The sequence below is a fragment of the Scyliorhinus canicula genome, chromosome 8 (assembly GCF_902713615.1).
Source record: "Scyliorhinus canicula chromosome 8, sScyCan1.1, whole genome shotgun sequence".
NCBI lineage: Eukaryota > Metazoa > Chordata > Chondrichthyes > Carcharhiniformes > Scyliorhinidae > Scyliorhinus > Scyliorhinus canicula.
Genome location: NC_052153.1, coordinates 42164637 through 42175190, shown reverse-complemented (window position 1 = coordinate 42175190; position 10554 = coordinate 42164637). Strand labels below are relative to the sequence as shown.

The following is a 10554-nucleotide window of genomic DNA, read 5'->3' as shown; positions in this document are numbered from 1 at the left end:
CGCCAATTCGCGGCGGCCCTTCGGCGCCGGTTGGCGTGGCACCAAGCCCCTTCCCCACCGGCCTGCACGGCGCAAACCACTCCGGCGCCAGCCTAGCCCCTGAAGGTGTGGAGGATTGTAATAATTGAATCTGCAAAATGTTCTACTTGAAAATGTTGGCTCTTTTTTTGTTTAGCTTTATTCCCTATGGAAATCAAATTAATGAACTATTTCAAACAGACGGTGCAATGAATTCTCAAATCACTAAGAATGAAAACAAACTACCTTTGGGGCGGCCGGAGTGGTTCACGCCACTCCTTCCCGCTGGAGTTGCCCACCCCACCGATTCCCACAGAATCCCGCCCCATATCTCTATTTTGAGTGAAATCACTCCTGGAGTGAGGTATCATTTCCTCACAGTTTTACAAAATTAAAACAATATATTGGGGTTTCTGTCCAGTATCCTAGTCACTGTTAGGGTCTGGTCAGGGATTGTAATAACGCAAAATAGAACTATGCTGCCTGTGCTATGGAACTTGGCTGTTTGGTTTCTTTTGCTGATCACAATGTGGACAGAGCTAAAAATAGAGTTTAACATAGTCAGGTTTCGGAATTTATATCATTTTGTTTTTACCTTGGAGCTTGCAACTTGATTGTTTGGATGGCGGATGTTATTCTGAATCACCCTGAAGCTTTCTAATGGGCTGGTTTCTATGCTCAGAGCGGGCAGCGGAACCAAATTGTCGAAAATCACAGATTTAATGCTTTTAACTTAAAATGTCAACAATAACTTAAACGGCTCCAGATAGAAAAGACTTACTTGAGAAGTGCATATTTGCCTCGCTCTGACTTGTCAGTCAGAATAATTCAAATTTTGCAGAACAGGTGTAACTTGTTCTTTATCGTAGGATCATTAGGGTTAAGTTCAATCTTAAGTTCGTTCCAGCATTGAAAAGGAAGCACTGATTAATTGACTTCATGCTTAACACACCCTCTCTTTCCAAAGCTCAACGTAGTCAAAGGTAAGAGTATCTTATTATGCTTTCTAATAGTTCCTCAATATCTTTTCAAAAGCCTTCATTGCGTTAGCAATATTAATGCTTATGAAGGAAATATACTTAACAAATAATGCTGAAGGGGTGAGGAAGAGTATATAGAAATAAGCTATTTGAAGGGGCTAGAACAAGAGTAAGGTTCAATGTAACAATCCAAGATCCAACACAAGAGGGTTCAGGTTGTGAATGATTGGTTTCTGAGCAATTAAAACAGATTGTTTAAGTAACCTTGCTGCGTTCATCATATCTTACTGCCTGTATTATTACTCAGTCACGTGAAGTTTCTCTGGGGACAGAATTTCAATTCACCCTTGACTTTCTGTTATTGATTTTCCTATTGCTGTTTGATACATCTCATGCAACGCTCTTTTATCTTCACTCCCCACTTGGATTTCAACCATTCAGGTGTCAGTGGGGATAATTTTAAACTGAACAATTGGCATTGTGACAACAGATTAGAGGTCTCGGTCGAGTGGTTGAAAGATTGGGATGAATGTAGAAAATGTTTATGCATACATACCTTGTGATATGTGTCTGTTGCAGTCATGTTATTAAAAGAATTTAGGTAGAGGTGTCCAGATTATGGGCGCAATTCAATGTCCCCACTGTGCCCAGCGCAGATCAGGACGCAACGGGTGAATTGTACGTGAGCCCCAAATTGGGCTCAGTACCGGGAGCCGGCAGCAAGGGCTCCTTGCAGATCAGATCACTTAAATACACGGAAGCTGGCGCCCGTGACTCAGCCGCCTTGTCGTGGAGACCTCGCCAGGGCGCCGTTTAGCACTGGTCCACACAACCATGGACCAGGCATACCGGCACCAAGTGGGGAGGGAGATCTCCCAGACCATTGGAGACCCCCGGATGGCCGGGGAGAAGGCAGGGTGGCACTGCCAGGAGCACTGCCAGGGTGCCCGGCTGGCACTGTTAAGGTGCCCTGATGCCAGGTTGGGTGAGGAAGGTTGGGGGAGGGGGGGGGGGGGGGGGGGCGGTGAACAAAGCCTGAAAGATGGGGGAAAGGGAAAGACCGGAGTTGGTGGACAAAATGGAGCCCCGATCTGTGAGGAGCCTTTCCAGCTGGTGAACTGAAGTTTGGCCTCACTAAGTAGGGCCTCGGTAGGGAGAAACTCCCTGAGGCCAAATAAACTAATTGCTGTTGGATAATGGGCTGTTTCTCGGCACTGCAGCCAAGACAACACCTCAGAGGAGAGCTCCGAGGAGACCACCATCGAGGCATCACAGCTATCACCCCCACCTTCCACCTGCGCAGAGACACACACCTCGGTGGGCAACGTTAGTGGACAGGCTTCTGGGGCACAATATGGGGAGCACCCACAGTTGCTGATGCACGTCAGGTGGAGGCAGGAACATCCAAGGGAGGCAGAAGTCAGAGGACTCCTGGATCCCAGGACTCAACTGGGTCCCAGTCAGATGCTACGCCCCTGGCAAGGTTCTCTCTGAGCTGGTGCAAATGACATGCCAGAGCCGTGAGATTCAGTAGGTGGAAGCATCCCAAAGGATGGGTGTGAGAGAGCTGTCAGCAGAGAGACAGACATACACGGCATTGATAACTTCCTAGATGCTGCTGTGGGTTGTACATTGGGATATGCCGCACAGGTCCCCACTCGAGCCTTGGAATGAACTGACGGCATGCATGGCGAGGGCTATAGTAACTTTCATGACCACAGGGATGGTATATCCTCCTCCTCCACGGGGCGCCAAGTCCGCGAGGACATGGCACAGGTGCCACAGTGTCTCTCTGTCCTGAGATGGAATCCTCTGTGGCACATGCTGTCTGCTATCTCATTGAAAGACCAGCTATGTCGGTACACCTTGGGCCATCGCTGTCGTCCTCCTCTGGGTTCCTCCTAAGACTGATGGGTGGCTGGGTCTACAGGGTGTGCAGCCGCCTGCTGCACATGGGGTGGCACCTCCAGCCTGCATCATCACTGCAGCCTGCACTGGCATCTGGCCACCTGGGCCGCCACCAGCACCGCAAGGGCGGCCGCTGCGCGACTGACACCAACAATCATTTTGGTATCTGGAAGGAAATGGAGGATGAGATAGGCCGACAATCAGTTAGGCCTTCCACCCTGGCACTGTCAAATCTCACAAGCCTAACCCACCCTTACATATCCCACCTTCTCTCAGAGTGCCATGCAGTGAGCCAGTTGTGCTGCAAACCTTGTTCTGCACACTCATCCTCAGCCACAGCACGAGCCCCTAGACCCCAGACTTGTGTCAGGAACATTAGGGAGACCGTGCTCTGGTCCCCTCCCTTAATCCACCCACTTAACCTTTGGTCACGAGATGATCCCCAGGGCTGAGGGCCAACTCTTTAGTGTTTGATTGATGGCAGTTGACTCTATGTGGGAGCTGGTGGATCCCATTGTGGTTCCCAGTGACCACGTCTGTAGTAAGTGTTGGCTGCTTGAGGAACTCCAGTTCAGAATTGATGAGCTGGAGTCTGAGCTTCGCACACTGTGACACATCCGGGAGGGGGAGAGGAACTGTGTTCCAGGAGGCAGTTAGACTCCTTTGGCTAACTAATTTGAATTCGGCCAGTGGTCAGGAACAGGAAGGTATGGTTGCGAGTGAGGCAGATAGAGTGATCCAGAGGAGGGTTGCAGCAGCCGTAACCTTTATCCCTGTCCAACAAGTTCGAGATTCCTGCTCCTGTGTGGACGGGAACAGAGACTGCAGGGAGGATGAGCAAACTGGCCACAGCACCGTGGTACAGCACACCATTCAAGTGGGGGGAGGGAAAAGAAATGTAGTGGTAATTGGAGATTGTATAGTTAGGGCATTGACACTTCTCTGTGACCAGGATCGGGAATCCCGAAGTGATGCTTGGGTTCTGAATATCTCAACTGGCTTCAGAGGGACTTGGAGTGGGAGGGTAAAGATCCAGTTGTCGTGGTCCACTTAGGTACCAACGATAAAGGTAGAACAAGGACAGAGGTTCTGCTAAGGGAATATGAACAGCTAGAAGCTAAATTAAAAAGCAGAACCAAAAAGGTAATAATCTATCTGAGCCATGAGCTAATTGGCACAGGGTAAATAAGATCCAGGAGGTAAATGCGTGGCTCAAAGATTGGTGTGGTGGAGAGAAATGGGTTTGAATTTATGGGACATTGGCACCAGTACTGGGGAAGGAGGGACCGTTTTTTATCTGAATCATGGTGGGACCAAAGTCCTAGCGAGTTGTGTAACTAGGGCTGTAGATAGGGCTTTAAACTAAATGGTGGTGGGGGTTCAGTTGTAGGAGAAAGTAGAAAACCCAATTTAAAGGAGGAATTATAAGTACAGGTTAGCAATGTGGTGGATGGTTACCAGAAAATACAAGCAAGGGACAGAACAGGTCAATGTCTTTAAGAATTATAGAACAGTGGGGAAAGTTAACATTAAAATAAATTTAAAAGCTTTGTATCTAAATGCAAGAAGCATTCGTATCAAACTTAATGGGTTAACGGTGCAAATAGAAACAAAAGGTTATGACTTGGTGGGGATTCCAGGTCTGGGAATTGAATATCCAAGGGTACGCAGTATTTGGGAAAGATAGGGTGAAAGGAAAAGGAGGTGGCGTAGCCATGCTGTTGAGGAAAGGGATCGGTGCTATAATGAGAAATGACATAAGATGAGATCAAGATGTGGAATCAGTCTGGGTAGAAATAAGAAATAACAAAGAGAAGAAGTCCTTGGTAGGAGTAATCTATAGATCCCCAAACAGTAGTTCTACAGTGGGGCACAGTATAAACCCGGAAATACTGGGGGCTTGCAAGAAAGGTATGGCAATAACAATGGGTGATTTTTTTTTTTTTTTAAATTTAGAGTACCCAATTATTTTTTCCAATTAAGGGGCAATTTAGCATGGCCAATTCACCTAACCTGCACATCTTTTGGGTTGTGGGGGCGAAACCCACGCAGACACGGGGAGAATGTGCAAACTCCACACAGACAGTGACCCAGGGCCGGGATTCGAACCCGGGTCCTCAGCGCCGTAGGCAGCAATGCTAACCACTGTGCCACCGTGCTGCCCCAACAATGGGTGATTTTAATGTGCACACAGACTGGAGGAGTCAAGTTGACAAGGGTAGCCTGGAGGCAGAGTTCATTGAATGCATTACAGATTGTTTCCTAGAACAGTATGCTGTGCAACCAACCAAGGAGGAGGCGACTCTGGATTTGGTATTGTGCAATGAGGAAGGATTAATTAATGACCTCATAGTTAGGGAGCAGTGACCATAGTATGTTAGAATTCAAAATTCAGTTTGGGGGCGAGAAAATAGGGTCCAAAACTAGTGTTCTGGAATTAAACAAAGGAAATTAAATAGGCATGAGGATAGGTTTGGCCTGGATATACTGGGCAGGAAGGCTAAAAGGTAGGATAGCTGATGAGCAGTGACAGTTGTTTAAGAATATACCCAATTCCTCACAACTAAAATAAATCCCAATGAGGAAGGAAGACGATAAGACAGGTAGAAAAACATCCAATAATAATCTTTATTGATGTCAAAAGTAGGTTTACATTAACACTGCAATGAGGTTACTGCGAAAATCCCCCAGTCGCCACACTCCGGTGCCTGTTCGGGTACACTAAGGGAGAAATTAAAATAAGTTTCGGGACTTGTGGGAAGAAACCGGAGCACCCGGAAGAAACCCACGCAGACACGGGGGAAGGTGCAGACTCCGCAGAGACAGTGACCCAAGCCGGGTGTCGAACCTGGGTCCCGGGTGCTGTGAAGCAACAGTGCTAACTACTTGTGCTACCATGCCACCCTTGTTTGCCATCCATGGATATTATAAAGACAAAAACTAAGGTATATTGCAAAGGCCAGTGGCAGGCTGGAAGATAGGGAAACTTCCAAACATAAACAAAGGGATGCTAAAAAAAGTAATAAAACGATCTAAGGTAAATTACAAGAAAAAACTAACGGAGACTATCAAAAAGGATAGCAAAATCTTCTGCAGGTACATAAAAGGGAAGAGAGTCGCTAAAGTGAATGTTGGTCCCTTGGAAGATGAAACTTGTGAGTTAATAGTGGGAAAACCAGAAATGGCAAAGATGCTAAATCAATTATTTGCCTCAGTTTTCTCGGTGGACGACACTAGTACCATTCCCATAGGAACGGGAAACTCAGAGGCAATAGAAAGGGTGGAACTTGGAATAATCAGCATCAAACAGAATCTGGTTCCACCAGAGGCCCAAACATCCTGGACCACTGCTACACAAATATCAAACATGCCCACCGATCTATCGCCCGCCCACACTTTGGCAAATCTGACCACAAGGCTGTGCTCCTGCTCCCGGCTTCTAAGCAAAAACTGAAGCGGGAGAATCCGTCAAAGAAAGTCGTGCATTGTTGGTCTGAGGAATCGGATGATCTCCTACGGGACTGCTTAGAGTCAGCGGACTGGTCAGTATTTAAAAACTCTGCGACCAGCCTGAACGAGTACGCCACTACAGTAACTGACTTCATTAGTAAGTGTGTGGAAGACTATGTGCCAAAGAAGCAAACTCGCGTGTTCCCCAACCAGAAACCCTGGATGAACAGGGATATCCACTGCTTGCTGAAGTCTAGGTCTGAGGCGTTTAAATCAGGCGGCCTTGACCAATACAAGAAAGCCAGATATGATCTAAGGAAATCCATCAAAGATGGGCAGCACGGTAGGTTGTGGATAACACAATCGCTTCACAGCTCCAGGGTCCCAGGTTCAATTCCCGGCTTGGGTCACTGTCTGTGCGGAGTCTGCACATCCTCCCCATGTGTGCGTGGGTTCCTCCGGGTGCTCCAGTTTCCTCCCACAGTCCAAAGATGTGCGGGTTAGGTGGATTGGCCATGATAAATTGCCCTTAGTGTCCAAAATTGCCCTTAGTGTTGGGTGGGGTTACTAGGTTATGGGGATAGGGTGGAGGTGTTGACCTTGGCTAGGGTGCTCTTTCCAAGAGCCGGTGCAGACTCGATGGGCTGAATGGCCTCCTTCTGCACTGTAAATTCTATGATGCCAAAAGACAGTACCAAGCTCGAGTCCCAGGCTAGCCACACGGCCGCCTGCCGACTATGGCAAGGTCTGCAAGACATAACGGTCTACAAGATGAAGGCATGTAAAAGCACCAGCTTCAACGCACCCCACCCTGATGAGCTCAACCCCTCGGATGAACTTGTATCCAAGGTCACCATTGCAGATGTCAGAGCAGCCTTCTCGAAGATCAACCCACGGAAAGCCACTGGCCCGGATGGGCACTCCGGTCTTGCGCGGATCAGCTGGCGGGGGTATTCGCAGACATTTTCAACCTCTCTTTACAACAATCTGAGGTCCCTATCTTCTTCAAGAAGATGAGCATCATCCCTGTACCAAAGAAAATCCAAGCAGCGTGCCTTAATGACTATTGTCCAGTGGCTCTGACATCCATCATCATGAAGTGCTTTGAAAGGTTAGTCATGGCACAAATCAACTCCAGCCTCCCAGATTGCCTTGATCCACTACAGTTCGCCTACTGCTGCAACAGGTCCACAGCGGACGCCATCTCCCTGACCCTGCGCTCAACACTGGAACACTTAGATAACAAAGACACCTAGGTCGGACTCCTATTTATTGACTACAGCTCAGCCTTCAACACTATTATTCCGACGAAACCCATCTCCAAACTCCGTGGCCTGGGCCTCGGTTTCTCCCTCTGTGACTGGCTGCTGAACCTCCTAACCCACAGGCCACAATCAGTAAGGATAGGCAACAACACTTCCTCCACGATCATCCTATACACCGATGCCCCACAAGGCTGTGTCCTCAGCCCCCTACTATACTCCTTCTACACCTATGACTGTGTGGCCAAATTCCCCTCCAACTCGATTCTCAAATTTGCTGATGACACCACCGTAGTGGGTCTGATTTCAAACAATGACGAGACAGAGTACAGGAATGAGATAGAGAATCTGGTGAACTGGTGCGATGACAATAATCTCTCCCTCAATGTCAACAAAACAAACGAGATTGTCATTGACTTCAGGAAGCGTAGAGGAGAACATGCCCCTGTCTACATCAATGGGAACGAAGTAGAGAGGGTCGAGATCTTCAAGTTTTTAAGTGTCCAGATTACCAACAACCTGTCCTGGTCCCCCCATGCCGACACTATAGTTAGGAAAGCCCACCAATGACTCTACTTTCTCAGAAGACTAAGAAAATTTGGCATGTCAGCTACGACTCTCACCAACTTTTACAGATGCACCATTGGAAGCATTCTTTCTGGTTGTATCACATCTTGGTAAGCTCTGCCCAAGACCGCAGGAAATTACAAAAGGTCGTGAATGTAGCCCAGTCCATCTCGCAAACCAGCCTCCCATCCATCGACTCTATCTATAATTCCCAAGGCCTCGGAAGGGCAACCAGCATAATTAAGGACCCCACGCACCCCGGACATACTCTCTTCCACCTTCTTCCGTCAGGAAAAAAATACCAAAGTTTGAGGTCACATACCAACCGACTCAGGTGGTATGCTGCCATCAGGCTTTTGAATGGATCTACCTCGTATTAAGTTAATCTTTTCTCTCCATCCCAGTTATGACTGTAACATTACATTCTGTAGTCTCTCCTTCCTTCCCTATGTATGGTATGCGTTGTCTGTATAGCATACAAGAAACAACACTTTTCACTGTATACTAATACATGTGACAATAATAAATCAAATCAAATCAATAGGGAAATGATACTCAACAAACTCTTGGGAAACTCTTCTGCACTGTAAATTCTATGAAATAAGGGAAGATTACCCAGCGAGGTTAAGGGTAACGTATAACGGCAAAGACTTTTATTTTGAGACAGCGGATGCGGCTGAGGCGTTCGTGAAGGCAGAAGGCTTGGGATAGCCATGACGAGCGGATCTAGAAGAGAGACTGTGGACTGTGTTTGAACAGCCGGAAAATGTATAAATGTTATAACTTTCTTCTTACGGATTTGTATTGTAATCTACTTCTCTTTGCATTGTTATAGAGTTTAAGTTAATGGTGGGTTGATGGGCGTTCTGTGTTGCGACGGTTAAATGTTATGTTAGTGAATTGTATGGGTTGGATTGTTGGGTTTGGTTTTTTTTTCTCTGGGACTGGGTGAGAGGGGATGATATGTCTTGGCGGGGGGGGGGGGGGGGGGGGGGGGGGGGGGGCACCGCACTAGCTAGCTAAAGTCAGTCAGCTAGTGAACGGAGGTGAGAGGAGAGGAGGGCTGCGGACATTGGAGCCTGGATAGCAGGCGTCAGTGGGCCTACGAGGCGAGCGAGAGGGGGGGGAAGGGTTGGATGTTGGGGGATGTTGTTTCAGGGGGAAAGCAAGGGGGGTTTTCGGGAGGGGGGAAGGGGTTCGATGTTAACAATGGACGGGGCGGGTCAGGCTTATGGGGCAGGGCCCTGCGGTATGTTGATGGTGGATAAGAAAGGTGGGGGGGGGGGGGGGGGGTTGGGTGAGAGACCCCCAGTAAGGATAGCCACGTGGAACGTGAGAGGGCTAGGAGGTCCGGTCAAGAGGTCAAAGGTGCTTGCGCATCTTAAAAGTCTGAAAACCGATGTGGCAATGCTGCAGGGGACTCACTTGAGCGTGAAGGACCAGGTGAGACTTAAAAAGGGCTGGGTTAGCCAAGTGTTTCACTCTGGATTTGATGGAAGGGCTCGAGGGGTAGCGGTGTTGGTCAGCAAAAGGGTACGCTTCCAGATGGAGAAGGTAGTGGCAGATCAGGGGGGTAGATATGTGACTGTGGCCGGGGCGCTGGACGGGAGATTCGTGGCGCTGGTAAGTGTATACGGTTCCAACTGGGACGGTGCGGGATTTGCAAGGAAGGTGTTTGGAGCCATACCTGACTTGGACACACACAAGCTGATTGTGGGGGGGACTGGAATGCCGATTCGGGGAAATCACAGATTTGAGCCAGGTAGGTGGGACGGAAGCTTTCGGAAATGGGAAGAGAAGGGATTAAGACGCTGAAAGATTTGTTTCTTCGGGGTCGATTTGCAGGATTGAGGGAGCTGGAAGTGAAGTATGGGCTGGAGCAGGGAGAAATGTTTAGGTATATGCAGGTTCGGGACTTTGCCAGGAAGGAGATGCAGAGTTTCCCGGACGAACCGGCTTCCATGTTGTTGGAGGAGGTGCTGGTGGCAAGTGGACTGGAGAAGGGGACAGTGTCAGCAGTATACGGAGCTATGTTGGAAAAGGATAAGGCACCACTGGAGGGGCTCAAAGCGAAGTGGGAGGAAGAGTTGGGAGAGGTTATAGAGGAGGGGGTCTGGTGTGAGGTGCTCCGGAGGGTGAATGCCTCCACCTCATGTGCGAGGTTGGGGCTGATACAGCTGAAGGTGGTGTACAGGGCGCACCTCACGAGGGCGAGGATGAGCTGATTCTTTGAAGGGGTAGAAGATGTGTGTGAACGGTGCTCGGTGGGGGGGGCCGCTAATCACGTTCATATGTTTTGGTCCTGTCCAAAGCTAGAGGAGTACTGGAAGGAGGTGTTTAGGGTAATTTCCAAGGTGGTGAATGTGAAG

At 48.6% G+C, this 10554-nt stretch overlaps 1 protein-coding gene across 3 annotated transcripts in view; it reads left to right on the top strand.

Annotated features, from left to right (window-relative positions):
- Positions 1-626: 626 nt before the first annotated feature.
- The window catches only part of LOC119970195 (transmembrane protease serine 9-like), a 122682-nt gene continuing 112754 nt past the window's right edge, over positions 627-10554 (top strand). For all 3 annotated transcript variants that reach the window (XM_038804439.1, XM_038804442.1, XM_038804441.1), the window contains exon 1: positions 627-1001. The gene's annotated coding sequence lies outside the window, so the exon portion shown is untranslated. The remainder of the gene's footprint in view (positions 1002-10554) is intronic.